The sequence below is a fragment of the Ictidomys tridecemlineatus genome, chromosome 5, assembly GCF_052094955.1.
Source record: "Ictidomys tridecemlineatus isolate mIctTri1 chromosome 5, mIctTri1.hap1, whole genome shotgun sequence".
Taxonomy (NCBI): domain Eukaryota; kingdom Metazoa; phylum Chordata; class Mammalia; order Rodentia; family Sciuridae; genus Ictidomys; species Ictidomys tridecemlineatus.
In genome coordinates, this window is record NC_135481.1 from 82,184,967 (window position 1) to 82,211,344 (window position 26,378).

The following is a 26,378-nucleotide window of genomic DNA, read 5'->3' on the forward strand; positions in this document are numbered from 1 at the left end:
ATCAGGAGTGACCACAGAAGCAAAAGATCTGGCCTCTTCTTTGGGATTGATCTCCCCTCCCAGCCTTTCCCTTTAACACAAGCTTTATATTGTCTCTTTATTCCCCCACTACTCTGCCTCCAGATTATAGTCTCTCCCCGCTTTAATGGCCCAAACAATGGAACCAAAGAATATTTTCCTTCTATGTATTTATTAAATAAAGTCAGATGCTCCTACTAAATTTTTAAATTACTTATATAAATTATTTTCTCTCTCCACCACTTCCCAGAAACATGACTAAAATTAGAATCAAGTTTCTCTTCAAAAGGAAGGTCTTATTGATATTTTCTATAGTGCTTAAAAATAGTTTCTTGTTCCTATCATAGATTAGGTACTCTGAATTCATGTTTCTCCCACTGGACTATCATTTTCTAAATTAAGACTTTGGGAATTTGTTTGATTGATTTATAAGGCCTGATAAAAAGTCTTTTTAAAGAGGGTCTTAACTGAAATTTCTTCAGCAATTGTCAAAAGTGAAAACCTTGAAGTATAAGTCTTCTCTTCACACCTGACTTCAGTGGTTTTAATGAGAGGGAGCTGCTTTTCTTGTGTAACAAGGACTCTAGCAGTAGGTAATTTTGAACATGATAGAAGAGTTTAGGAACATCACTAAAGACCAGCACTTTCCTTTTCTTCTGCTAAGCCACCCTCAGTATGCAAGAACTGTTATTCCTTATGAAAGGCAAAAAGTTAATATCTTTCCTATCTATATGCCTCCTGAAAGGAAAATCTATTTAAATATTTTATTATAGTTTGAACCATCTACTTTAATAATATAAAACACAATTTAAATCCCAAATGTAAGCAAAAAAGACCTCTCAAAATCTTCACTCATCCATTCATTCACCAAATATTTAATGATTTGTAACCAACCAATCTGAGTTAAGTGTTAGGATAGAAATTGAAACAGAAATAACACTGGACTGGAGTAGTGGCTCAGTGGTAGAGTGCTTGCCTGGCATGTGTGAGGCCCTGGTTTCGATCCTCAGCACTGCTTATAAATAAATAAAAGATCCGTTGACAACTAAAAAAAATATTAAAAAAGAAAGAAAGAACTATAAAATACACTCTCCAGGTGCTTTCATTCAGGCCATTACAGATTACCTGGCCAAATACTAATAGGAAAAAACAGAGTGTGAAGAACCCAGAGAAGTGACAAATGACAACCTGAAGACATGGGGAAGTGTTTCATGGAAGAGACAGTCCCCCCAGTCTTCAAGGATACACAAACATTTGCCAAGTACATTTCTAATGACAGAATGAAAAAGGAGTTCGAATGTCAGATCAAATTATAAGAGGTTTTAGATACTCCATGGAGACTAAAAGGGGGTTCTTATGTCTGAGCAAAAAAGCTTCAAATTTTAGGAAGACAACAGTGTGCAGACAAGTTTGCACTGAAAACCAGAGAGGAGGCAGCTGTAGTCATCCCTAAGATGTGATAAGAAGTTAGATGAAGCAGGGGGCCAGGAAGAGTGGAGAAGATGGATCATGAATTTCTAAGGCAGATGTGACAGGGTTTAATACATGACTATAAGTGACAAGGAGGAAACATTAAGGGCAATTAACAAATTTTTCAGTTTAGATGGAAGCTAGAAAGAAGGTGATGTCACTCACAGACACTGAAAATAAAGTTCTTGGCCTGATCTCTGAGCAGTTTTAAAGTGACATTTGAATTTGACATTCTGAGAGGCTTCTGGATCAAGATCCAATCTGAGATGCAGAGCTCAAGCCTGCCATCAAAGTTTACATGTCAAACACTGATGGAGGCATTCTCTGCTCTTCCAAGGGTATGACATCATGAGAGTAGATAAAAGGGGAAAGGAAAAGAATCAGGAAGCCCAAGGAGAGGAGGGATTGGAAGTAAGGAACAGGGCAAGATGAGGACAAGAAAAGGGAAATGACAGAAGGGACAGTTTTTAGTATCTTATATCAAAGTAAAGATATATAGATATTAGATCTTAGGCTTCCTGCCCTACTTCAGGCAACTCTGGGTAAAAAAAAAAAAAAAAAGAGAGAGAGAGAGGGCAGAGTAGAAACAAAGACCCTGTATCCTAGAAGACAACTGACAGCAGCAAAAGAAGGTGGGCAAAGTGAAAAATAATTAACTTCCTACTTTGTTCCAAATTATTTAAGAGATTTTTAAAAGAAGCAGTACAGTCTGAAGTAATTTCATACAGATGAATTATTAGTTTCAGATATCTGGAAAATTCACTTAAGTGAAACAATGTTTGTGAGCTTGTCAAGATCAAATAATTGTTATAAATATGATTTTTCCCCAACCATTTGAGACAAAAAAAAAATACTATTCTAAAAATAAGTTACTGATTTTGGTCATTTTAAAAGCATACTACTAGGAAATGAATCAGACTACTATAAAAGTCACTTTGGTGTGGAGCCTAATAGATCAAGCACAGGAGAGCAATCAATAAATATTATTTTCTGGTGATGGTTAGGCCAGTCCCTCTTCCCCATCAGGCATCCAATCCTCTACCACTTCCTTCTCTTCCAGGCATGAGCTCCCACTGACTTCAAAGGAAACTTTAAAAATGGATTAAAGCAAAGATCATATATTGACTTCAAAGGAAGCGCTGAACCCACAGAAGATATTTCATGGAGGAGGAGACAGAGATAGAAATTTTGTTCCCTTACTTCATGCTTGATGAATACCATCAACATTCCCTGTGAATTCAGCCAAAAATACATTTCTTCCTTTTGCAACACATTCCATTATGATGACATCATAATAGTTGTTCATTCCTGAAAAAAATCTAATATTTGCTCTAAATATTTCAGTATTTTTACATTGATGCTAAATATTAGGTTTTTTCCTGATATGATATGGTGTCCATGACAATAAATTCTGTCAGATCATGCAAAATATTGTCATTTTAATTGCATATTATAATGTCATTTGGAAAATAATGATAATTATTCTTGATATCACAATGTTCTTTTATTATACACATCCAGAACTAATTTTCAGGACTCTTTATATAAAATGCAAATAATTTAATATAATGCATATAGAAATGTCTAACATGCTTGTTACCTCTCTGTGTGATGATTATCAATTAGCATCACTACCCCTTCAGCATATGCAAATCCAGATAATTTATTCCTTATGACACTCTGAAAATAAGAAAGTATATTCCAAGTATAGTTGACCTTCTTCATAAAAACTTCAGACTCACTCTAAAACAATAATTATGATTAATCAGAGGCTTTTAAATTTAAGTATGTAAGCTAATAAAACTCCTACAGAGCCCTCTAAATTCATAAGAATTCTGGTGTTCTGATCCAGAGTAGGACATCCAGCTAACAGATAGACAAACTTGAACATAGGTAAGGTTGATGTCTGTGTATGAGGATAGCAGCCATTTTTATCTAAAAGCTCAGGCCTTTTCAGGATTTCCATGTTCCTGTGACTGCCTGGATTCATGGCTGGCCCCTCTCTCTCAACACAACTCACCCTGACTTCTTTATTTTCTTCTTTCTTTCCCTGTTCTCTCTCTCTCTCTCTCTCTCTCTCTCTCTCTCTCTCTCTCTCTCTCTCTCTCTCTCTCTCTCTCTCTCTCTCTCTCTCTCTCTCTCTCTCTCTCTCTCACACACACACACACACACACACACACACACACACACACACACTTCTATATGACCTAACCACACATGGGAATTATGAACCAAATGAGACAGAAGAGTGTAAGAGGAAGTCAGTGAAGACTTTCTTTTTTCCCCATGGGGAAAATAGAACATAGTTGAATTTGTTATACATTCAAAGGAGAGAAAGATCAGATACAATATCACATATGATTAAATTCCATATAGGAACTCGCAAGTGAAATACTGAAATCAGTAGGGCTTCTGCCTATAATAAGACAAAATAAGCAAAATAATAATAATTGCATCAAATCAGTAAGAAAGTTTTAAAGTGTATAGGCATAAATGAAATCCAAGTCTGACTTTAAATTATAGGACAAGAATCACTCATGATGTTTCTAAGCCCTAGTGGTATATGCAGTCAGGACAGAAATAAACAAAATGTTGCCTTCCACAGTTTACTCAACAACTGAACTGAGAAGTAAACAGCTCAAATGAAAACAAAAACTAAAAACATATAGTCTTTTTATTTTCTAATAACCTGGTTTGTGTCTAAATTTACATCTACATTTTGAACCAGATACATTCTTTTTTTGATATTTATTTTTTAGTTATAGGTAGACATAATATCTTTATTTTACTTTTATGTGGTGCTGAGGATAGAACTCAGTGACTCACTGATGCTAGGTGAGTGCTCTACCACTAAGCCACAGCCACAGCCCCAGATACATTCTTTCAATAAAGAACTTATTTAAAAGAAAAAGCACTAACTTCCTATTTTTTATACATTTTATTCATTCATATAATAGACACACACCAATTAACTATATGAAAGGCGCTTCACAAGGTCCTGTATGAGAAGTCAAAATGAAACAGACATGGACTCCATTTTCCTGAGACCACAGGAGGAATACAGAGCATGAATAACAATACTGCAAAGGAGAATGTATTCTATGGCCACCAGGAATAAGATACAGATAAAATTTTTTGTATTCCACTTAAAACCAACCAAGAAAAAATAAAGTCCAATTTCACTTAGAATGTTTTATAATACTATTCCTGAAAAAGGTTTATAAATTTTCTAGATAGGGGTCTTCTAGGAAGAAGCAGTGGTCTCCAAGACTGAATAAGTTCAAATAAGTTTGGGAAGCATTTGATAGATGAAGTTAGAATAGGGTCTTTATTGTAGGGCTTCCCTACTTTTCATGAGCTAATGTAAGTTAGAAATTCTAAGAGGAAAAATAGATTTGGCAGCATTTCCTGTACTCATTTGACCCCAAACACTTGTTGGTTTTCTTTTCTTTCTCTCTTTTTTTTTTTCCCCCACAGAGCATGTCATGGAACTACCAAAACACTTTGGTAAACTCTGGTAAGGTTTGAGTTTATGCCGAAAGAAAAGAAGCATTTAAAATTGACCAGTCTTGAGTAAGTTAAAATAATAATAATAATAATAATAATGGTAGAAAGGTAGGCTAAAATTAGTAATGAAGGAAATGTTCTCTCCTAGAAACATCTTTCTTTCCTCAACCACTATGATGAGGAAAATTTGAACAAATTGATTCAAAAACTGACTTTACCACTTACTAATTGCAAGACCTTCAGCAAATTACTATTGTTTCCATATTTTTTCATTTATAAAATAGTGTTCTTAGGAAGATTCATCAATCCTATGAATATAAAACTACTTGTAAGGACTGACAATATCTATTGCTTGATCTCCTGGTTTTCCTTTCTAGACTTCTGAATATTCTTCTCTGCCTCCCTTTATGGCTCAGCATTTCTTCAGGTTCCTTAAATGATATCTTTCATTAGAATCACTCTTTTAACTCCCTTTTCCTACTTACTCAAAACTCTCCTTGAGTGATAATAATTCATTTTTCCTGGACTAATATGTGTTTTTATGATTAAAAAAGTATCCAAAATCCATTCTAGATTTTAAATATATACAGTCTATTATCATCATTTATAGTCACTCTGAAGTGTAGCACCATAACTTCTTTCTTCTAACTTTAACTTATTAACCATTAATCAACCTTTCCTTTACTCACTCCTCTCTTTTTCCAGCCCCTGGTAGTGGGGAGCGGGGCTGAACAGGAGCTGAGCACATCCCCTTAGCCTTGAGTAATGGGGGTGTGGAACTGTCATCACATGCAGTGAGGCAGGTGGGCCTCACCTTTCCTTGGGCAAGGAAGTGCAGCTCAGAGTGGAGAGTGGGCATCACCTATTAGGACTGGGCTACACCCCAGTGTTTGCTGTAACACAATCCCTTGCCTTATTTGGGTGGAATTTTCTATGGAATGTCTTTCCCCTAAATAAAAACAGGGGTTCAGGTACACTCGCTCTCTTGCCTCTTGCCTCCCTTGCTCCCCTTGCCTTCCACCATGGAGCTGTTGTCTCAGAGCTGTCCTTGAACCCTGAAAAAGGTATTTCTATGTTTGTGTAGTCTTTTCGTTGCCAGCCCAATTCACATAGAGTGACCCTGACTCCATCGCCCGCGCAGGTTGTGGGTGATAGGTAATCACCACTCTACTCTCAACTTCTGAGATCAACTGTTTTAGATTCCACATGAGTGAGATCATGAGAAACTCATCTTTCTATGACTGACTTATTTCACTTAACCTAATGACCTCCAGTTCCATTCATGTTGTCACAAATGACAGGATTTGATCCTTTTTCTAACTGAAGAGTATTCTAAATGTGTATATGTACCACCTTACCCATTCATCAGTTGATAGACACAGGTTAATTTCCTGTCTTGGCTATTGTAAATAGTGTTGCAATAAACACAGGAGTGTAGATGTCTCTTTGACAAACAGATTTCATTTCCCTTGGCTATACACCTAGTAGTGGGATTGCTGGATTATATAGCAGTCCTATTTTTAATATTTTGAGGAATCTCCATACTGTTTTCCACAATGGTTGTACTAATTTACATTCCTACCAACAATGGGCAAAGGTTTCCTTTTCTCTATATTTTGCCACATTTATCTTCATTTTTTTACAGTATTTTTATTCTATTTTTAATTAACATGTATTAATCACATGTATTAATGAGAATCAGTGTGGATATTTCAACACATACACACAATGCACTGGTAAAATCCAGCCCCCCTTTATCCACTTTCCTCCCACCCACTACCCTCTTTTGTTTTCTGGATAATAGTCCTCCTAACTAGAGGAAAGCGGAATATTACTGTGGTTTTGATTTACATTTCCCTGATAATTAATCATGTTGTACTTTTTTCACATACATCTTGTCCATGCATATGTCTTGCTTGAGAAATGTCTATTAGATTTATAGCTCATTTTTTAAATCAAATTTTTTGGATTTTTTTTGTTTTGGGGGGGTTTTGATATATACCTTATCAGATGTATAGTTTGCAAATGTTTTCTCCCTTTCTGTATGTTGTCTCTTAACTTTGCTTATTATTTCCTTTGTGATGCAAAAGTTTTTTGGTTATTGTTTTGGGTTTTGTTTTGTTTTGTTTTGTCACTTGGGATTGAATCCAGAGGCATTTTAGCATTGAGCTACATTCCCAGCCCTTTTATTTTTTATATTGAGACAGTGTCTCACTAGGTTGCTCAAATCCTGCTAAATTGCTGAGGCTGGTCTCAAACTTGTGAGCCTCCTGCCTTAAACTCCCGAATTGTTGGGATAACAGGTATACAACACTGTCTCACTATGAAAAAGTTTTACTTTGATATCATCCCACTTGTCTATTTTTGCTTTTGTTTCCTGTGCTCTAAAGGTCTTATCCCCAAAATCCTTGTCCATTCCAATGTTTTGAAGCTATACTGTGATATTTCTTAGATATAAAATTGATTATCTGGGGCTGGGGTTGTGGCTTAGTGGTAGAACACTTGCCTTGAATGTGTGAGGCACTGGGTTTGATTCTCAGCACCATATATAAATTAAAAATAAAGGTTTGTCATCAACTAAAATGAATAAAATAAATAAAATTTTCAAAAAAATTATCTTATACTTCTATAGAGATTGTAGTTTTACATCAAGCACCTTAATTAATAAATTAGTTAATAATACTTATGCTGAAATATTTAGAAATGCACTGAAATCTGTAATTTGTTTTGTAATATATAAATAATAAAGTCTCCATGGGTTACTAAAGGGATGGACAGATACATGATTAAATAAGTCTAGCACATTTTTAAGAGTGCAGTCTAGAAAGTAGTCATACACAAGCTCTTTGTATAATTCTTAAAATTGGTTACTATTATGGTTTGGATATGAAGTGTCCCCCCAAAAGCTCATGTGTTAGGTAATGCAGGAACTATTAGAAATGGTTATATTATGAGAATTATAACCTAATCAGTGGATTACTCCACTTGACAGATTAATAATCTGAATGAATTACTGGGTGATAACTAGGCAAGAGTGGTGGGGCTGGAAGAAGTAGGTCACTGGGGGCATGCCCTCAAAGACTGTATGTTGTCCTTGGCTCCACATACATGCATGTTCTATCTCTATTTCTATCTCTCTCTTTCCTTCCTAGATGCTATAAGATTAGCCATTTTCATCCATCATGATGTTCTGCCCCACTTGGGCCCAGAGCAATGGAGTCAGCCAACCATCCACTGAACCTCAGAAACCATAAGCCCAGAATAAACATTTCCTCCTCTAGGATGTTCTTCCTTGTCAAGTACAAAGCAGTATAGAGACAAAAAGCTTATTAACATATAAAATGATACCACAAGTGGGGTCATTTCTGGAACTAACCTGACCACCACGTGGTTCAGAAGCCTTTGAAACTGGTTTGTAGGAGGGTCTGGAAAAGTTTGGAGATACAGGCTAGAGAAGCCTTAGAATGTTATAAACAGGACTTAGATGATTCTCAGAAGACCAGAATCCTGCAGGAATGTGGGAAGTAAAGACTGTGCTTATGAGGTTTCAGAGGGAAACAAGGACTCTATTGGAAATCAGATTAGAGGCCATTCATGTTACATTTTGACAAAGAACTTGTCTACAATTTTTTTCAGAGGGAAACAAGGACTCTATTGGGAATCAGGTTAGAGGCCATTCATGTTACATTTTGTCAAAGAACTTGTCTACATTTTGTCCATATCCTGAGACTTTTCGTGAGGCTGAAATTTAGAGGTGATGAACTAATTAATCTGGCAAAAGAAATATCAAGGTAGAACGGTATTCAGGTAATGGCATGAGTATTACTGGCAGCTTTTAGCCAAGTTGACTGTGATAATCAGAAGCAGAAAGCAGATCAGAAAGATTTTTAAAACTTGCAGTTTGGCCAGAAAAGTGCATGTAAAGTCGAAGCCAAGAAAGGTGTGGTTATTGAAGAGATTACTACACTAAGTAGTGTGCACAGAGTCAATAGGAAAGATGCTTTGAGGGCATCTCAGGAATCAGCAAGACTACACCAATTGAAGACTCAGGGTTTAAAAGTGAAAACTCATTTCCATGATTGGGAGAGCTCTCCTTGCACATAGGTGCTACAAAGTTGTTTCCCAGGATTTTTTTTTTTTTTTTTTTTTTTTTTTACCATGCTCAGCTGCCTAAGTACTCAAAGGCTGCTGCAGCCATGGTCCTGGGAGGCCCAATTACTTCTCCAGTTTATGGGCCTCAGTGTTGTCCACATGGTGCTGGTTTTGCAGGGATACAGGACGTGGAAGTTAGAGAATCATGGAGTCTTCCATCAAGGTTTTGAAGGAAGGCCTGGGAGACTAGGCAAAGGTGTAGCAGAGTTGGAATGCCTGCAGGATTCTCCCAAGTCTGTACCCTATGTTTTAGCCAAATGGAATGAATCAACATATTCTAATGCCTTATAGACTCTTCTTTGGCCAAGGCTTTGTCATCCTTTTATCTTTTCCTGGAAGACTCCTCCATTATTTCTCTAACTGATGAATGTCTAATGATTCTTAACAGCAGTAGCATCTTCTTTGAGATGACTCCCTGGACAATGTTAATTGAGATATACTCTCATTCTCTCCTACCCACCACCCCCTCTCCTGTGTCTCTCACAGCATTTTCTGTGGCTGTGGCTGGTGCTTATGGGTTTCTCTCACTGGTACTAGCTGCTCTTTGATGAACTATGTCTTCCAATTTTGTATACACAGTATCTAGCATAAATCCTAACACATTCTAGGCTTTTAATACATGTTTCTGAATTAAACTGAACATGAGATTAAGAAGTATGCTATTTTATGCAAAGTATTACATTGCTCTCTCTGGACCTTTTTACTTTACTCAGTGGAAATCTGTTTTATGTTCCATATGTCAGGTGTTCTCACTATCCCTCATCTTTAACTAGGATAAGTATGATGCCAGCATGTAACACTATTGTATTTTAATCCAAATGGGTTTCATATATTTCAAATCTTTTTTCTGTAATCAAGACTTTTACATCAGCATGTGAGGAGAAGCTTACTTACAACAAGTGAACACTGCTCCATTTGCATAAAAAATAGCATCCTTCTTAGTCTGTTGTTCAGTTTAATTCATAAACATGTATTAAAAGCCTAGAATGTGCTAGGGATTATGCTAAAAATGATCTTATACAAAAATAAAAAAGAACTGGAAACATCAGACTCTGCGACATTAAAAAATCTCTCCGGGGCTGGGGATGTGGCTCAAGCGGTAGCATGCTCGCCTGGCATGCGTGCGGCCCGGGTTCGATCCTCAGCACCACATACAAACAAAGATGTTGTGTCCGCCGAGAACTAAAAAATAAATATTAAAAATTCTCTCTCTCTCCTCTCTCACTTTCTCTTTAAAGAAAAAAAAAAGAAAAATCTCTCCAAATTTCTACCTGTTTGCTTCTAATTTCATCTTTCCCTAAATTTCACAGCAACAACTAGAAATAATGCATCAACTTTTTAGTTCACTTCCACCTAATAATCTCAGCATTCTCATAAGAAATTGCCTCCATACACAGCCAAACTCCCTTGCAGGATATCTCTCTCTCTCTCTCTCTCTCTCTCTCTCTCTCTCTCTCTCTCTCTCTCTCTCTCTCTCTCTCTCTCTCTCTCTTTCTCTCTCCCTGTTTGTGTGTGGGGGGGAGAGGTATGGGTATGTGTGTGGGGGCGTGGGTGTCTTACCTTTCTCACTTTCCCTGTCACTCTTGATCTCTCTCTTTTACCATACTCACAGGCATATGCAAACATACATAGAAGGAAAATAAAAAGAAACAGGGAAAGAAAAAGGACCAGAGAGGATGAAAAGAGGACTAATCTGTATATCTTGCAGATAAAGGAATTGTCCTTCAAATCTGGTTAGTGACATGCATAAAGAACATTAACATAATACTCAAAGCTAGAATATCCTTCTGCCTCTTTCTGATTTCTTATCAGCTCATCCTTCAATAATTTCACCTATTTCATGAAGCTTTCCTTGTCTTTCAACCCACCATGACCTTTCCTTCTACTAAAGGTCAATAGCACTAATTATTATATGATCACTTTAATATTTCAATAAACAAAAATAGGAATATTCATATGTACATTTTATTTATTTATATTTTTTCATAAAAGATTTATGTTGAATTTTTACATATGTAAGTTATGTCTCTCTAAAATCCATATAAATTCATTAAGGATAGGGGTAATGGCTCATTTGCCTTACTGATGATAACTCTTATGTCACAGAAAATAAGACAAAAACTTATTTTTAGGGCTTAGTTAAGATTCATGTTTCTAGATTTCTCCTGTCTTAGTTTAATAAATATCACTCTAACCCTAACATTACTGTTTAAACTATCAAATGGCTTCCCTCAAAATAAATCAAACAGTAAATTTAAACAAGATGATTCTCTGATTTAGTTTTGCACTTTCAGGAATCCATTAAAATTAAAACTAGGAGTCAGCAAGAATCACTCCTCCTCCTCTTCCACAAGGAAAGAAGATACACAAAGAAGGAGGCAGATCCTGCCAGTACTAAAATCTTCCCAATTCTTCGCATACCAGCAACCCTAGAAAATGCAAACCCCAAACAAATCTCTAACCACTTTCTCATTTGTTTACAATTTGATAGCTTTATAAGAGTAATATGTTTTAGCCTTAAGAGAACTACCCAACCCTCCATTGTTTGATTTCCAGTGAAATCAAAAGATTTATTTTATGCAAGTCACTCATTCCTTCCATTTTACAGTATTCACAGAGTCCCTGGTTTCCTCCCTGATCAGTCAATAAGCCATTTATAGCTAAGCTTTCAGACTGCACAATTAAAGACACTGCAGGTCTTTGCTAATGGCCACATGAGGGGAAAAAATAGTCCTAGTTTGCAAGGAGTCAAACTCAGTCATTATTTGGGTTCACATCTAGTAATTAAGCACTTAATTATCACTTTGCATACCTAGCTTTCAGTAATCACTTTTATAAGCATTCCTCATAAGAACTTAGAATATCAAATCAATACTACCATCTTTATAAGATGCAAACTGATGGTGGTAAGGGACCAAAAAAGTCTCTTTTCTGTGTGAAGGTGAAGCCACTCCCTTGAGGACAAACACCAAGTTGTACCAAGTTGTAGTTTGTTCTGCTTTGTCCACGGTTTTTCTGTATTTTACTAAGATCCCTCTTGAAGGATGGCAGATGTTTCAGAAACTCTGATCCTATCCTGCAAGTACCATGCATCATATGTTCCATGGCCAAAGTGGAACAAAATATACTGGCTTAGAAATCATCATCATATAAGTTGCTTTAGGAGTTTATGATTTAAAGGGAATTGACTTTCTAAAACAATCATGGAGAACAACAACAAAAATACTTATATTTGAAGCAAGTCAACCACTGAAGAAATAAACCCAATGCTTAAAATGGATTGCTCTCTTCCTCATCTTTCTAGGAAAGGATTTTTTAATCCAATTTAATAAACATACCATGATTGACTACCAGGCAAAACTTCAAAGGAAAGGGAACAGTAGTCCTAGGATCAAAAGAATGCCTGTTGTTGAATAAATCATATCAGGCTAACTACCTGCCACTTCTTTGTTTCTAACCAAGTTTACTGGACCAAAAGTTCAGAAAATGACATATGTATCTAACTGGAATTCATCAAGAATTTTGACTAAGTTGGTTGTGATGTGTACAAGATAAAAGGACAATGGGGAATAATGAACAGATGTGTCCTTATCAGTCCAAAAGGAAAATTTTGGTGCCTATTTTGGACAGAAGGCTTCCTCTCTCACAGTATTTCTCAACCATCCACTTACCGCCACCTCACTGTACATCTTGGTAACAGTCCTGGCTACCTTTCACTTAGGTCCCTAAAATGCCGATCTTCATCCCAATCTGCTTCCCTCCAGACTTTTCCCTACATTTTAAAAGGGTGTCCGACTTTCTAACATTGACCAGTTTATGTGCTGTCCCATTCTCAAAAGTGCCCCCAATACTTGAAATTATACGCCTTTCTTTAAAGCATGACTCTAACCATATCACTCCCCTACTTAACCCTTTTGTTACTTCCCCTTCCCTTAAGAGTAAAGCCCAAATTTCTTTGGGATAGCATTTGAACTTTTTGTTGTCCACTACACTGAGTTCCATGAGAGCAGAGTTGTGCAAAGAACCGTTCCCAGCACATAGTAGTAGGTACTCAAACGTATGTGCTGAATAATCTGCTTTTAAGGGGCCCACAGTTGAGTGGACCTACCCCTCCAACTTCATCTTTGCCTTATGCACAAATTAATCTTCAATCAGAATATATTTTGTTCAGCTCCTTTCTCACATGTAGTCTTTTACATATGTCTTTCCTTTGACCTGGTATATTTCCCATTCCCCACTCCAGCCTCATCTCCCTAATTTCTTAATTCCTGTAGTGTCCATCCTAAAAATCACTTTCTCTGGAAGGCTTTTCCTAACCTTTTGACTAGAAAATATCCTCCATGTGTGTACTCACACCACCTTACCTTCTCCAAGGCTAATTAATGCTCATTATACTTTACAGTTCATCATTTTTGGTAATCTCTCTTTCTCTTTGCCAGTCTATTCATTCTGTTACATCATTTGTACATATTCTCAGTACCCAGTCACCTAGTACAATGTCTATCACTGGAGAGGCACTAAATAACACCTGAACTGAAATTAAGCTAATGTGATCTTAAAAGAAGGATATAAAAGGCTGGAGATATAACTCAGTTGGTAGAGTGTTTACGTCTCATGCCCAAGGACCTGGGTTCAATCCCCAGCACCACACACACACACACACACACACACACACACACACACACACAAAAGCAGGATATAAAGAAGAAATGCAATGACAGTCTTACCTTACGTTGTAATAGATTATGTTCATTTCTGGGCACTAAGTGTTAATGGCATGCTTACTCAGAGAAAAGTAATCATGGGAATTAACCAACTGCAAAACAGAAAATAAGATAGTTCAGCCTAGGAAAGAGAAAAAAAGAGGGAGGGAGAAGATGAAAGACATGAAAACTGCCTTCAATTTTCTAGAAAAAAAATATTAAACATGATTTGTAGGGCCCTGGTAGAACCAATGAAGGAAATTAGAAGGTATAATTTGGGGATTTTTAATAGTTAAAGGTTCCTGAAAATAAAAGTGTTGCCTGTGAAGTACTGAGTTTCCTGTCTCCAGAGGCATTCACAACAGGTCAAATTGTAAATGTGATAGGGATATGAACTTGGACTTGACTATTTTTGGTAGTAAACAGCAGACAGAAAACACAGTAACAATTATAGTAGTTAAGTAGCTTGGTCAGATTGAAAAGAAAGTCCAAAAATGGTCCCAGTGCATATCTCATTGAGTTAGCTGAGTTCTATCCCTGTCCCCATTCTACAATTCTATGAAGGAAATGGGGATGAATGAAGTATAACAAAACAAGAGGCTCAATGAGCAGGATACTAAAGGTGATACAGTCCCCGAGGAGAAAATTTAAATTGTTAAAATGTGGTTGACATCAATACATTCCTGTTTTAAAACACATAAAAAAATAAATATTGGAATCCATAGTCAACTTTCAATAAAAAACAAAGAAAAAGAAATATCTGTTCACTTTAATTCCAGATGATAAAAAAGATACAATTTTCTTTCAAACTAAATAATATACAATAATACTTATATTTACAAACTTAAATTCTGATCAATTAATAATTTAAAAACAAACAAGCAAAGAGACAGAATTGAAAAACAATTCCATGAGTATAAACACTTCTGACTGCTTCCTGTTTTTAACCCACACTTCAAATGACACTAGTGTAGAAGTAACTGTCTTATTGTGTCTGTGATATGACTTCAGGTAACAAATTAATGACTCTGATCTATGCTTTGTAGGCTCTGGAATTTTATTGATTTAGTAGGACAGGAAAGAAATTCTCAGCTACCAAATCTGAAGAGGTGTTTGGGCCTCTCTCATTCAGTGAAACCTTTCCTAGGGAAATAAGACCACTGTTCCCAGGAGAGCTTCCAAAAGACCTTCTGAATAATTCATGGTCTCAATTGGAATAGACCACTGCAAGCAATTTTATAATGCCCTTATGCTTGACTACAATGCAGGCCCCTTTCAAGAACATATTCTGGAACTTCACTAAAAGAGAGGTTAAACTGATTTATAAAGCATCCTAGAGAATGTGCTAGAACTTCTTTCTCCTCAGTTTCCCCTAAACTGTGCTATAACCCTGCAGAAATCTTTCTCCTGGAGAATGAACCTGAGATTTGAAAATCTCAGTTTTCATAATTAACATTTGACTAACCAGACTAAACATAAACGAAAATGTTTTTTACAGTTTTGATAACCATACCACCTTTTACAGTGAATCACCAACACACACACACACACACACACACACACACACACACACACACACACACACACCATTTTCCAATATAAATATAAAGAAAGGTTTCACTTTCTAGTTAGGAAAAGAGAACACAGCAAGAGATAAAATATGCAATGCCACTTAAAGTCAACAATCTAAAATTTAGGGGTTTTGGTTTTAAGGACAGATTTTTTGCTTTTTTGATTTTTCTAAAAACATTGAACTGAGGCCAGAGAGTATTTGCCAAGCACCCCTCACTCACAGTCACTGTCAGCCACTGAGTGATAAAGAATTAGGCTATCAGTGCTCAGTCTGATAACCCATCTGAAGGAAACTCTGACCCCAGAAGGGCCTGCCCTACAAAGAATTAACTCCTGAGGGGCTAGGGATGCAGCTCACTGGTACAGTGCTTATCTAACATGCCTGAAGCTCTAGATTCACACACCAGCAACACACACACACACACACACACACACACACAATTAACTCCTGGGGATCAACAGCATCAAGTTTAGTTGAAGTGCCATATTTTAAGTGAAGGAAGACTCATTATAAAGTAAAATAATGAAATCTGGCAATCAGGCATTAGGCCACTTCAACTGAACAGGAAGAAGCCAGATCAGAGTAGTTGTTAATGGAGAGGCTACAAACAAGGAAGGCAGGAGAGATAGGAAATAGTGGTCAAGGGAGGCTAGAATCAATGGGTTGCTGTTTGATGTATATGGTTTTCCTTATATATTTGGTTATTTGAGTGGAAGGGATGTTAACAATACTTCTAACCTAAGGAACAGGGTGCATGAAGAGAAAGAGAGGTTGGAAGATACAGGCAGTAGTAGAAAAGGATTCTGCCAGTGGGCAAGAAATCCAGGAAGTGGGAGAGGAGTGAATTAACTGAAGACTGGGCAGAGACACCTCTCCTCACAGCAGGGGTGGGGGGAGTAAATAGTGAGTACAAATGACCATAAGCAAAACAGAGCAGGAAGCTGAGGCAGTCTTACCTAATGATCAAATTTTTTGGTGAAATAGGGAGCACGGCCTTCCTCTGTGAAGTGAGAAAGTCGAGTATTGGGTTAGCATCTAAGGTAAAAGTTTGGACGGGCTATTTAGAGGACAGGGAAAAGGCTGACTAGTAGGGACCAGGCTATTTAGAGGACAGGGAAAAAGGCCCAGAGGCCTCCTGAGAGTTGACATGGGTACAAGTACCTCAAAAGCAGCACCTACAGAAGATCACAAGAGAGACTGGGGCCCCTGAGGGGCAAGGTCAGCTGGAAGAGGCTGCCTAGAGGTAAGAATAAATTGCAATTGGTGGCCAAGAGGATTAACTGAACCATATAAGGCATATTTTATATAGTCAGTCCAAAAGGAAGACAGGAGTCCTGGAGTTGTCCTTTTATCAGGACATCCTTGAAGACAGGTGACCTTTGAAGCACTCTACAAAAGGAAAAAATCCTAGGTCCCAGCATAAAGCAGCAGTATGGAAATGCCTTCTGAGCTGCAGATAACTCCTGTCTAGAGAATCTCTTTCCCTATTTATTTATGACTTCATCATTAGATAAGTAACTTTACCACCCACAGATGACTCAGTTGACCCAGGTACTACAATACTGTGTTTTAAAACTCAAGGAAGAGATAAGAGCAACCCCAGAAGCAATTATAGACTTTCATGGCAGAGTCCACACCTGAAGCAGACTCATATGTCAGGCAGTGAGGAAGTCCAGGTGGGACCAGATGTGAACCGACCTTGGCCCAATATGCTAATGAGACATGGTATTCCCTTTGAGTGTCAGCTTCTTTGTATGTAAAAAGAATGTTCTACTAGTCTTTATAATTCCATCATTAACTCTTCTTATAAATTAAATGCCTGATTCCAGAGCTCTGGTGATCTAAATCTACCAGTTTACAACAAATAAAACCAAAACATTCTGAGTGGGGACTCTGTTTATGTTGTCAACTATCACCTAGAAAAGTAGTCTTCCCATCAATTATGGGAAATGATTCAAAAATCCCCCTCCTCAGTTTTTCTTTGGATTGAAAATTTTATCTCCTTTCCCTTAAAACAGCTATACTTAAGCACAGGTAGAGAGGGAATTGGGGATAGAAAATGGATAGTATTGAAGTAGAGAGGGATGATAAGATCTAAAGGAATAAAAGGTTGGAAAAAAAACACTTCTAATGTAAAATATCCAAATAAATTATAGCTATTTACCCTAAACAAAGGGATAAGTAGTTACTTATCTACTTAATCCCACTTCCTCCTCAACAGATGGGGTAAGAGAGTTGTGAAGGGGCAATGCTATTAGAGCTATAAGCCTAACAATAGTTGAGGATCCACTCTGCTCTTGCCCAACCATAGGCTTCAATACAGTCAGATTTTCCAAGGGCTCTGGTTGTGGTAAAATGTAAGTGAAGTATATAATAGAAATTGTAGATCTATATCTAGAAAAATTCCAGAGAGAGTACCAAACTGAACTGCTACCCCAAATCTGCTACCTCCTTTCTCACACCTTTCTTTTCCTGCTCTACTGTTAAAAGAAACAATCTAGATTCATTGTCTGTATGTCCCATCCCAGAGTACAGCAGCTTCCTATCACACTCCTCCTATTTCTGTTTTTTCTCCTAACACTCAGACTGGGAATACAGTGCTTAGCAAGGACCCAGTCCCTACCCTTCATTCTGCTTACAATCTAATGGGGGAAACCAGCTATTTTCTTTGCAATCCATCCTCTTTCTTGCTTATGCAAATGTAATTCCCTCTCTGTGGAAAGCCCACAGCCCTCTTGTCTCCTAGCAACTACCTATTCACCTCAATGGAAGCTCAGATGGTACCTCCTCTGTGAAACCTTTCCTCTACTCCTCCAGGTAGACATAAATGCTTGCCCTGTGTTTCCTCAAAACTTAGTAGACAATCAACCTGTTAATTGTAAGGGTTTTATTTTTTGATTGGTTTATTTTTGTGAATCTTCCTAGTAAGGTAGTAAATTCTATGATGAAGGTAAATGTGAGGTTTTTTTACCCTTACAGTTTCAGTGCCCAAAAGATTACTGTATAGCAAACTAACCAATATGTTATTTAATCCATATCCCAGATAATAATATTTCATCCTCTTATCTTATCCAACTACAAACATGAAGGTCATCTTTGATTCACTCTTTTCTCTTTTCCCCATCCCATCATAGTCTTGATATATACCTTTGAAATACTGACTTTCTTTTCTGCTCTCCAACCTCACAGTCAGAGCCTCATATCAGTTCTTGTTTCTTCTCACTTTGGCTATATTTTAGTCCTTTTTTTTTTTTTTTTTTTTTTTTTTGCTGCTGTGACCAAAAGACCTGACAAGAACAATTTTAGAGGAGGAAAAATTTATTTGGTGCTCACGGTTTCAGAGTTCTCAGTTCATAAATTGTGTAAAGGTTAATTTGAATTGTCAGCTTGATTGGATTAAGAGATCCCTACGATTAAGAGGCTTCTGGGTGTCTCAGCGAATGTTTCTAGAAATGACTGGTATATGGGAACTGAAGTGAAGCACAGACCTTAAGCATGGGTAGCACCGTCCAATAAGTTGAAGGCTTGGATGGAACAAAAGTTGGAAGAACAAGGAAGCGGTAATAGCTGCAAGCTGGATTCTTTTTGCATGGGTTCTTGATTGCCTGAGGACATCAGACTCCAGCTCCTTTACTTTTCCAGAGCAAACTCTGCCCAGTAACTCTCCAGAGAGTTTTCAGGCCATTAGTCCCAGACTGGGCCTGCATCATTGATCCCTCTTGTTGTGAGGCTTCAGCTTCTTGGACTGCACAACTACTGGTTCCTCCAGGTCCCAGCCTACAGATGGCAATTGTGGGACTATCCAGCTTCTGGTTGTGTAAGCCCATCTAATAAATCCCCTTTGTATGATCACATATTCTGCTGGTTCTGTTCCTCTAGAGAACCCTGAATAATACCAATGGACAACTCTATTCCTCTGGGTCCAAGGTGAGGAAGAATACCATGGCAGAAGGGCTCGGCAGAGGAAAGCAGCTCAGAACATTGCACCAGGAAGCAGAGCGTTCATTCATCACTAGGGATAAATATTATATACCCCAAAGGCATGCCCCTAGTGACCTCTCTCCACACCTTACCTGCCTAGTTACCACCCAGTTAATCCCTATCAGGAGACTAATGCACTGATTCAGTTAAATCTCTCACAATCCAATCATTTTACCTCTAAATTTTCTTGTATTTTCTCACACATGAGCTTTTGGGGGACACCTCATATCTAAACCATAACAGTCTATAACAATAACCTGCTCACCATTTCCAGTCTTCTCACCACAGACTGATTTTTCAAGTTGTTGGAAAAGTGATTTTCTGAAAACTGTTCTTCTAATTGTGTAATTTTCATATTCATTAGGATAAAACTTAACTTAGTGTGGCTCCAATTCACATCTCCAGTCCCATGTCCTACTTTCCCTCTATAACTTGCCTGCCCCCACCAGCCTTTTTGCACTTTACATTGTTGTTGGTTTTGCTTATTTTTTCATGCATTGCATAATCTTTTTCCACTTTTTTATAGGTGCATTATAGTTGTATATAATGATGGAATGTGTTGTTACATATTCATACGTGCACACAATATAACAATATTATTTGGCTACTATTATACCCCAACACTTCCCCGCTCCCATCCCCTTATCCGTTTCCTCTATTGCTTTCCCTTTGATTTTCATTAAATTCCCCCCCACACCACCACCACCACTTTTATTTTCCTCTCTAACTTCCATGAGAGGAAACATACAACCTTTAACCTTCTGAGTTTGGCTTATTTTGCTTAACATAATGACCTCAAGTTCCTCATTTTCCTGCAAATTACATAATTTCTTTTTTCTTTATAGCTCAATAAAACTTTATTGTGTATATATAACATGTTTTTTATCTACTCATTTATTAATGGACACCTATGCTGGTTCAATAGTTTAGCAATTGTGAATTGTACTGCTATAAATATGGGTATGCATGTATCACCGTAGTATGGTGATTTTAGTTCTTTAGGATAAATACCAGGGAGTGGTATAGCTAGGGCATATGGTGGTTCCATTTCCTAGTATTTTGAGGAATATCCATATTGATTTCCATAGTGGTTATACTAATTTATAATCCCCAAAAGTATTAAAATGTGCCCCTTTCTCCCCATCCTCTCCAGCATTTATTATTGTTTGTATTCTTGATGACTGCCATTCTGAATGGTGAAATCTCAATGTAGTTTTGATTTGCATTTCCCTAACTGCTAAAGATATTGAACATTTTTTCATAGATTTTTGGGCCATTTGTATTTCTTCTTTTGAGAACTATCTGTTTAATTCATTTGTATTTTCTTAATTGAGTTATTTGGTTTTGGGGTGTGAAGTTTTTTGGAGTTCTCTATATTCTAGATATTAATCCTTTGACAGAAGAGTAGCTGTCAGAAGCCGTCATCCATGGGCTACACATGGGTCACCATACATGGAAGCCAAGGGGATAGACATCTGGTGTCTAGGAATAACCAGTGAACATTTTCTCTAGTCAATTGCCCAGGGAAAAATGTAGATTTTTATCCTGCTCTGTAGTGGCCCACACAGCACCTGAGATGGGTGTGACCTGCCAAGATGTCAATCAACCTGCTGATTGCAAGACATCAGGAAGCAAGACTCTACCCTTGAAACCTTATTCCTGCCTTTAATGTACCCCCTTAAAGAGACCACAGGAGCCATCCTTTCTTTGTTCCAGAACCCATGTGGATTAGATCTATTGCCTTTTGTAAATATATTTATGAATATTTGTGTTTTGTCATTCACTAATTATTTGAGATTTTAAGTATTAGGGTAGCTTATATTCTCCTGGGCAGGAAGAAGAACCTCCCAGTGAGACACTAGCCATTAACCACGATTAGTAGCTAGCAAAGATTTTCTCCCATTCTGGAGGTTCACTCTTCACATTCTTATTTCCTTTGCTGAATGCACTTTATATCTGACATTAACAGGTATATGCCATATTTTTTCATGCTTCAATGCCTTTGCACATGCTATTTGCCCTATCTTAAACACCAATACCATTAGTGTGTGTCCTCTCATCTCCAAACACACATGCACTTGCACACGTACACACACATGCTTGCATACACATATCTTCTCCTGAAAAATTCTTATGTAGGATAGGAGCCTAGCTCAACTTCTGAGGTTTTTCCAGGGTTGGGCAGAATTTATTTATTTCTTTCAGAACACTCTATCCATATTACTTTGTTTTAATGCACTGAATTTAAATTATGTCTACATAGCTTTTTTCCTTACAATACAAAACTCATTGGTGCCCACAACGTATCTTATTCATCTTTGTAATTCATGTATGCCATGTAGTACTGACATAAAAGAGATTCTTACTGAGAGTTTTCAGCACTGTTGAAGATGACTGTAGAGTATGCATTCTGGAAATATTCAAAACAGAAAGATATTTAACCTGAATGCTGGGGCACTTACGGGTCCACAGGCAGAAGGACACACTAGATAATCCCTCTAGAATTGTCTCAGATCTAGCAAAATTCTCATAGCTTTTATTGAGTACCCACAATAGACCAAGCAATGTGCTACGTAATTTTTTTAAAAAAAATTTATTCATTTCTCACAATAACACTGTGAGGTTGTCAAATTATTTCCATTTCAGTGCTGAAGGAAAGGAGGCTCAGAGAAAAGACTTGCCCAAGTTCAGCACTGAGCCAGCAAGCTCCCTACTGACAAGCAATTCAACAGCAAGCCTGCACAACAGGAAGGAGCTTTTTTTAAGCACTGAAGCATAGCAACATTCTACTGACCCTCAGTGAATGGGAAAGAGCAATCAGTTGATAATAAATGAATGTATAGAAATCAAGTGGTTTTTCCCTGTAGCCTAAGTGAACTCTGTTCCCTGTTGAAATTAAGCCTTATAACTATAAGGTAAATTTAACAAAAGCCCATAAGAATCTGATCCTTATCACAAATGTTAGGTGGGGAAATAACCCCTGAAGGAAGGAAAAAAGATTTCAGAGGCAATGATGAAAATTCTAATTAGTTTCTCACATCACACTTTATTCAGCAGAATCCAAAACAAAATCTAGGTGGCCTTCCTATAATGACCCAATGATTCATTTGTTACTGTGCCTTGAAATAGACGCCAACTTGGCTGGCTGCTGCCTCCTTTCCAGTGCTGGCCTCACTGACCTCCTGGCCTATGTTTGTCATGAGTCCCCTGGCCTCACTGCCCTCATCCTCTACCATTTATAACAGAGTTTGATCTCAATTCTTTGACTCCGCTAGGCTCTTCCCCTGTCAGATCATAGCTCACACTGTGTTCTCAGTGTATTATGATTTTACCCAGATTCTCAAAAATATACATTCAATAGTCAAAACTGGAACAATTTAAGCAATGTAATAAATAAATATGGTATTGAATGATAGTAAAAAATAACCGTGAGTCTAAACTGATATAAATAAATGATTGGATAAGTAAATAAAGCAGGAAAAGTAGCAGATAATCATTACAGGGAAAAAATCAAATTAATAAATGTAGAAGAATGAGGAAAATTAAAAATCATCATTATAACACCACAGTAGTAACTGCTATTGGCAAAATCTATTGATTAATGCTGTAATCAGTGGATAAAATTTTTAAAAAAGAAGATATATGCATAGCCTCAAAATATCTCCCACTTAAAATAGCATAGGGATACAATCTATTATCTAGTTAATGTTGAATAAAGTTTGGTACTTTGCAGCTTTCTGGAAATTTCATCTATATCATTAAACTTATTGGTATAAAATTTAAATATTTATTTATTTATTTATTTATTTATTTTCCCCCACCTCCAGATTTACCAATAACTGTGGTACTTTTAATATATGCCCAAAGAGTCTAACAGACCTCCTTCTAAGAGATGGTACTCAATTTCTCTCCCATTAAGTATGGCTGAACTTGCTTCTAAAGAATATAGCATGGAAGAGGAAAAATAGTAAAAATAGTAACCTTATTAGCAAACACCACTTGAGCATGAGATCAAGGTTAAAATAACCAGTAATTATTTGCGTGGATGTTTTGAGCCTTCTGATATGATGTGATAAGAAAGGCACATCACTGTTATGGTATTCACCCCAAACTCTGTAACCTCAGACTATGAGAAGGAAACAGTGGACTCAAATTTAGAAACATTTTGAAAAAATATCTGACTTCTAAACTTCAAAAGTATCAAGGTCATAGAACACCAGGAAAAACAAAGAACTAGTCATAAACAGGAAGAGACTAAGGCATATGACAACTAAATGCAATGTAGAATCCTAGATTGTATATTGGAATAGAAAGGGGGCATTAATGGAGGACCTTAGAAAATCTGAAAAGGTCTATAGTTTAGTTAATAGTAATGTACCAATGTTAATTTCTTAGCTTTGAAAAATATACCATTGTTATGTCAGATTTTAACATAAAAGGAAGCCAGGTGAAAATATACACGGGACAATTTTTACCTTTGCAACTCCTTTGTAAAAAATTATTTAAAAATTTAAAAAAAATTCTTAGAGTATACCTTTTTTTTCCTGTTTCTTATGTATATTTTATATTTCTTTTTTTTTTAATGAGGATGTTTCCTTGCAAAATCGGGAAAAGCAGAAAAATGTTCCTTCTAAAGACCAACTTCTTGTGAAAAGGCTCTTCTCAGTGAGATGAATTGCTCCTTTTTTAAAAAATATTTTTTAGATGTTGATGGATCTTTATTTTATTCATTTATGTATATGTAGTGCTGAGGACCAAACCCAGTGCCTCACACATGCCAGGCAATTGCTCTACCACTGAGCCACAACCCCAGGCCCTGAGGTGAATTGCTTTTTATACTGCATTCCTTCAAGATTTTGTCTGTTCAGACAACACTCCACCGTAGCACTCAGTTTATCTTACTTCATTTTATATTAGGTATGTGTTTTGTTTTGTTTTGTTTTGTTGCCACTCTACAGAAGCAAGGATTCTTTAATTCCCAACCAAGCCTTAGAATCCAATGAGTGCCAGCTGAGTTATTGTTATGGAAGGAAGCCTGCATCCATCTAAGGCCAGTTCCTGAGCCAACCCTAGCTTTGGGTTCAGCCTGCCAGCTGCTGTTTCTCTAAACTTCTGCACCTGGGACCTCAAAATATAATATAATACCAGAGCTCAAGGCCAATCAGTCCCAGGGTGATTCATTCAAATCTTTACTATCACTGGTCACCGCAAAAAAAAAAAAAAAAATATATATATATATATAGCCTTATGTGATAATTGATCCTTAATGAACTTCTCATGCTATCCCACATCTTTTTAACTATCTCACATCCCATTGTTTTCCTTCCTTTCTACTAACCCCAACAGAACCTCTACTCAGAATGTTCAATCCAACCCCCCAATTTTACTGGAATCTCCTGTAATGACAATCCTCTTGAGAGGTTAAAAACCAGAACATACTTGGAATAAATTGCTCTGGCTCAATACATACCACCCTCCAACCCCTCAACACATAGTTCAGAGACTAAACACAGAAGGAAAAAAAAAGGAAACAAAGAATATCCAAATTCTTTTAGGTCAAAAATTTTATTGTTTATGAGAAAACAAGCAATGGTTCATTTTTAACCAGAGAACAAAGAGTTTTCTGGCATCCTATATTGAGCATCAAGTCCAGGATTTGCACAAGAAGAGGAATTTCAATTTCTGGACCAAGAAAATTTAAAAAGTAGCAAAGATCAAATTTTGGCCACAATTTTTGATGCTTTACTGTGGTCCTAAAATTTGTACTTGGAAATCTGTCCCAGAGTTTTAGAAGAAGAAGCAGAGAGCTGAAGATGTTCCTTTTGTGGTGCCATAACTAAAGCACTTGGTGTTTCAGATTCCTTAAGGCTATAGTTTTCAAACCAGATAAGCAAAAGCCTAGACATAGTGCTCTTTGATGCCACTTTATTTCTGTAGGAGACAATGGTCTAGATGTGGCTCCAGGGTTACTTGGATATGCTGTGAGTTAGCTTCTTCTCCCTATCAGTAAAGTGCAATATTTTTTGTTTTTCATCTTCACCATCTTTTGAATAATAAGTAACTGAGAGCAAAACCACACACAAGGAGAGAATACTAAATAGAATTCCATGGCTAAGGCTGCCATATATGCCATAATGCAGGCTATGCATTATACAAAGTCATTACTTCAAAGGAGGTATCCTTTGCATCAAAGATACCATATATCTGCATATTTATTAGTGTGGTTTTCCAAACAATGACAGAAAGACACCCTATTCTAATAAAACCATTCTGTTATGACAATTTCCTACAGATGAAGTAAAGTGTTTTGAGTAAGGGATGTCTTTTTCTATTTCCCATAAAAGTGCTATATGGGCTAGTAGCAGCCATGATTTAATTGGATGTTATAAGACAGTTTCCCATGCAGTAATTCTACCTCTAAATTCTTAAACATCAGTCCACAGTAAAGACCCACAAATATTTCTGAGTTTTGCGGTTTTTCTCTAAGAGTTTCCACTTACAGTAAATCTAACCTCAACTCAGATAAACATTTATAGATATGTGAGAAAAGAACAATATCACACATAATAATAATACATATAGCTAAAACAATATCTTAAAACAGATATGGTTGGCTGGGAATTTATATACAGAAACTTATACCAGTTTTAAATTTCCAAAAAAAAAATCTACAATTTCATCTTTTCTGCACTACAACAGTTACTTGACCCAGTTTCTCCACCAATTATGTTACACGGTGAAACTAAGATTTTGTCCTAAATTTATAATGAAAGAGATTCATTAATTTGCTCTCATCCTCTCAAATAAATTTACTCTCTGTGTGAGTCACATAATAGTTATTTCTTAAGTAACAATAAATATGTCTACAAATATTTCTTGGGAACAAGGGCTATATGGCAAGAACCTATATTCTGCTAGGAGCTAGAAATATATTATGAGAATAAAATAGAGTCCTTTTCATCAAGAGAATTATA

General features: G+C 36.8%; 1 protein-coding gene across 5 annotated transcripts in view; it reads right to left on the reverse strand.

The window, feature by feature from the left end:
• The window catches only part of Akap6 (A-kinase anchoring protein 6), a 499,805-nt gene that overhangs the window by 438,930 nt on the left and 34,497 nt on the right, over positions 1-26,378 (reverse strand). The window contains exon 3 of one of the 5 annotated variants that reach the window (XM_040275773.2): positions 13,875-13,963. The exons of the other annotated variants lie outside the window; for them this stretch is intronic. The gene's annotated coding sequence lies outside the window, so the exon portion shown is untranslated. The remainder of the gene's footprint in view (positions 1-13,874; positions 13,964-26,378) is intronic. 5 annotated transcript variants of the gene reach the window in all.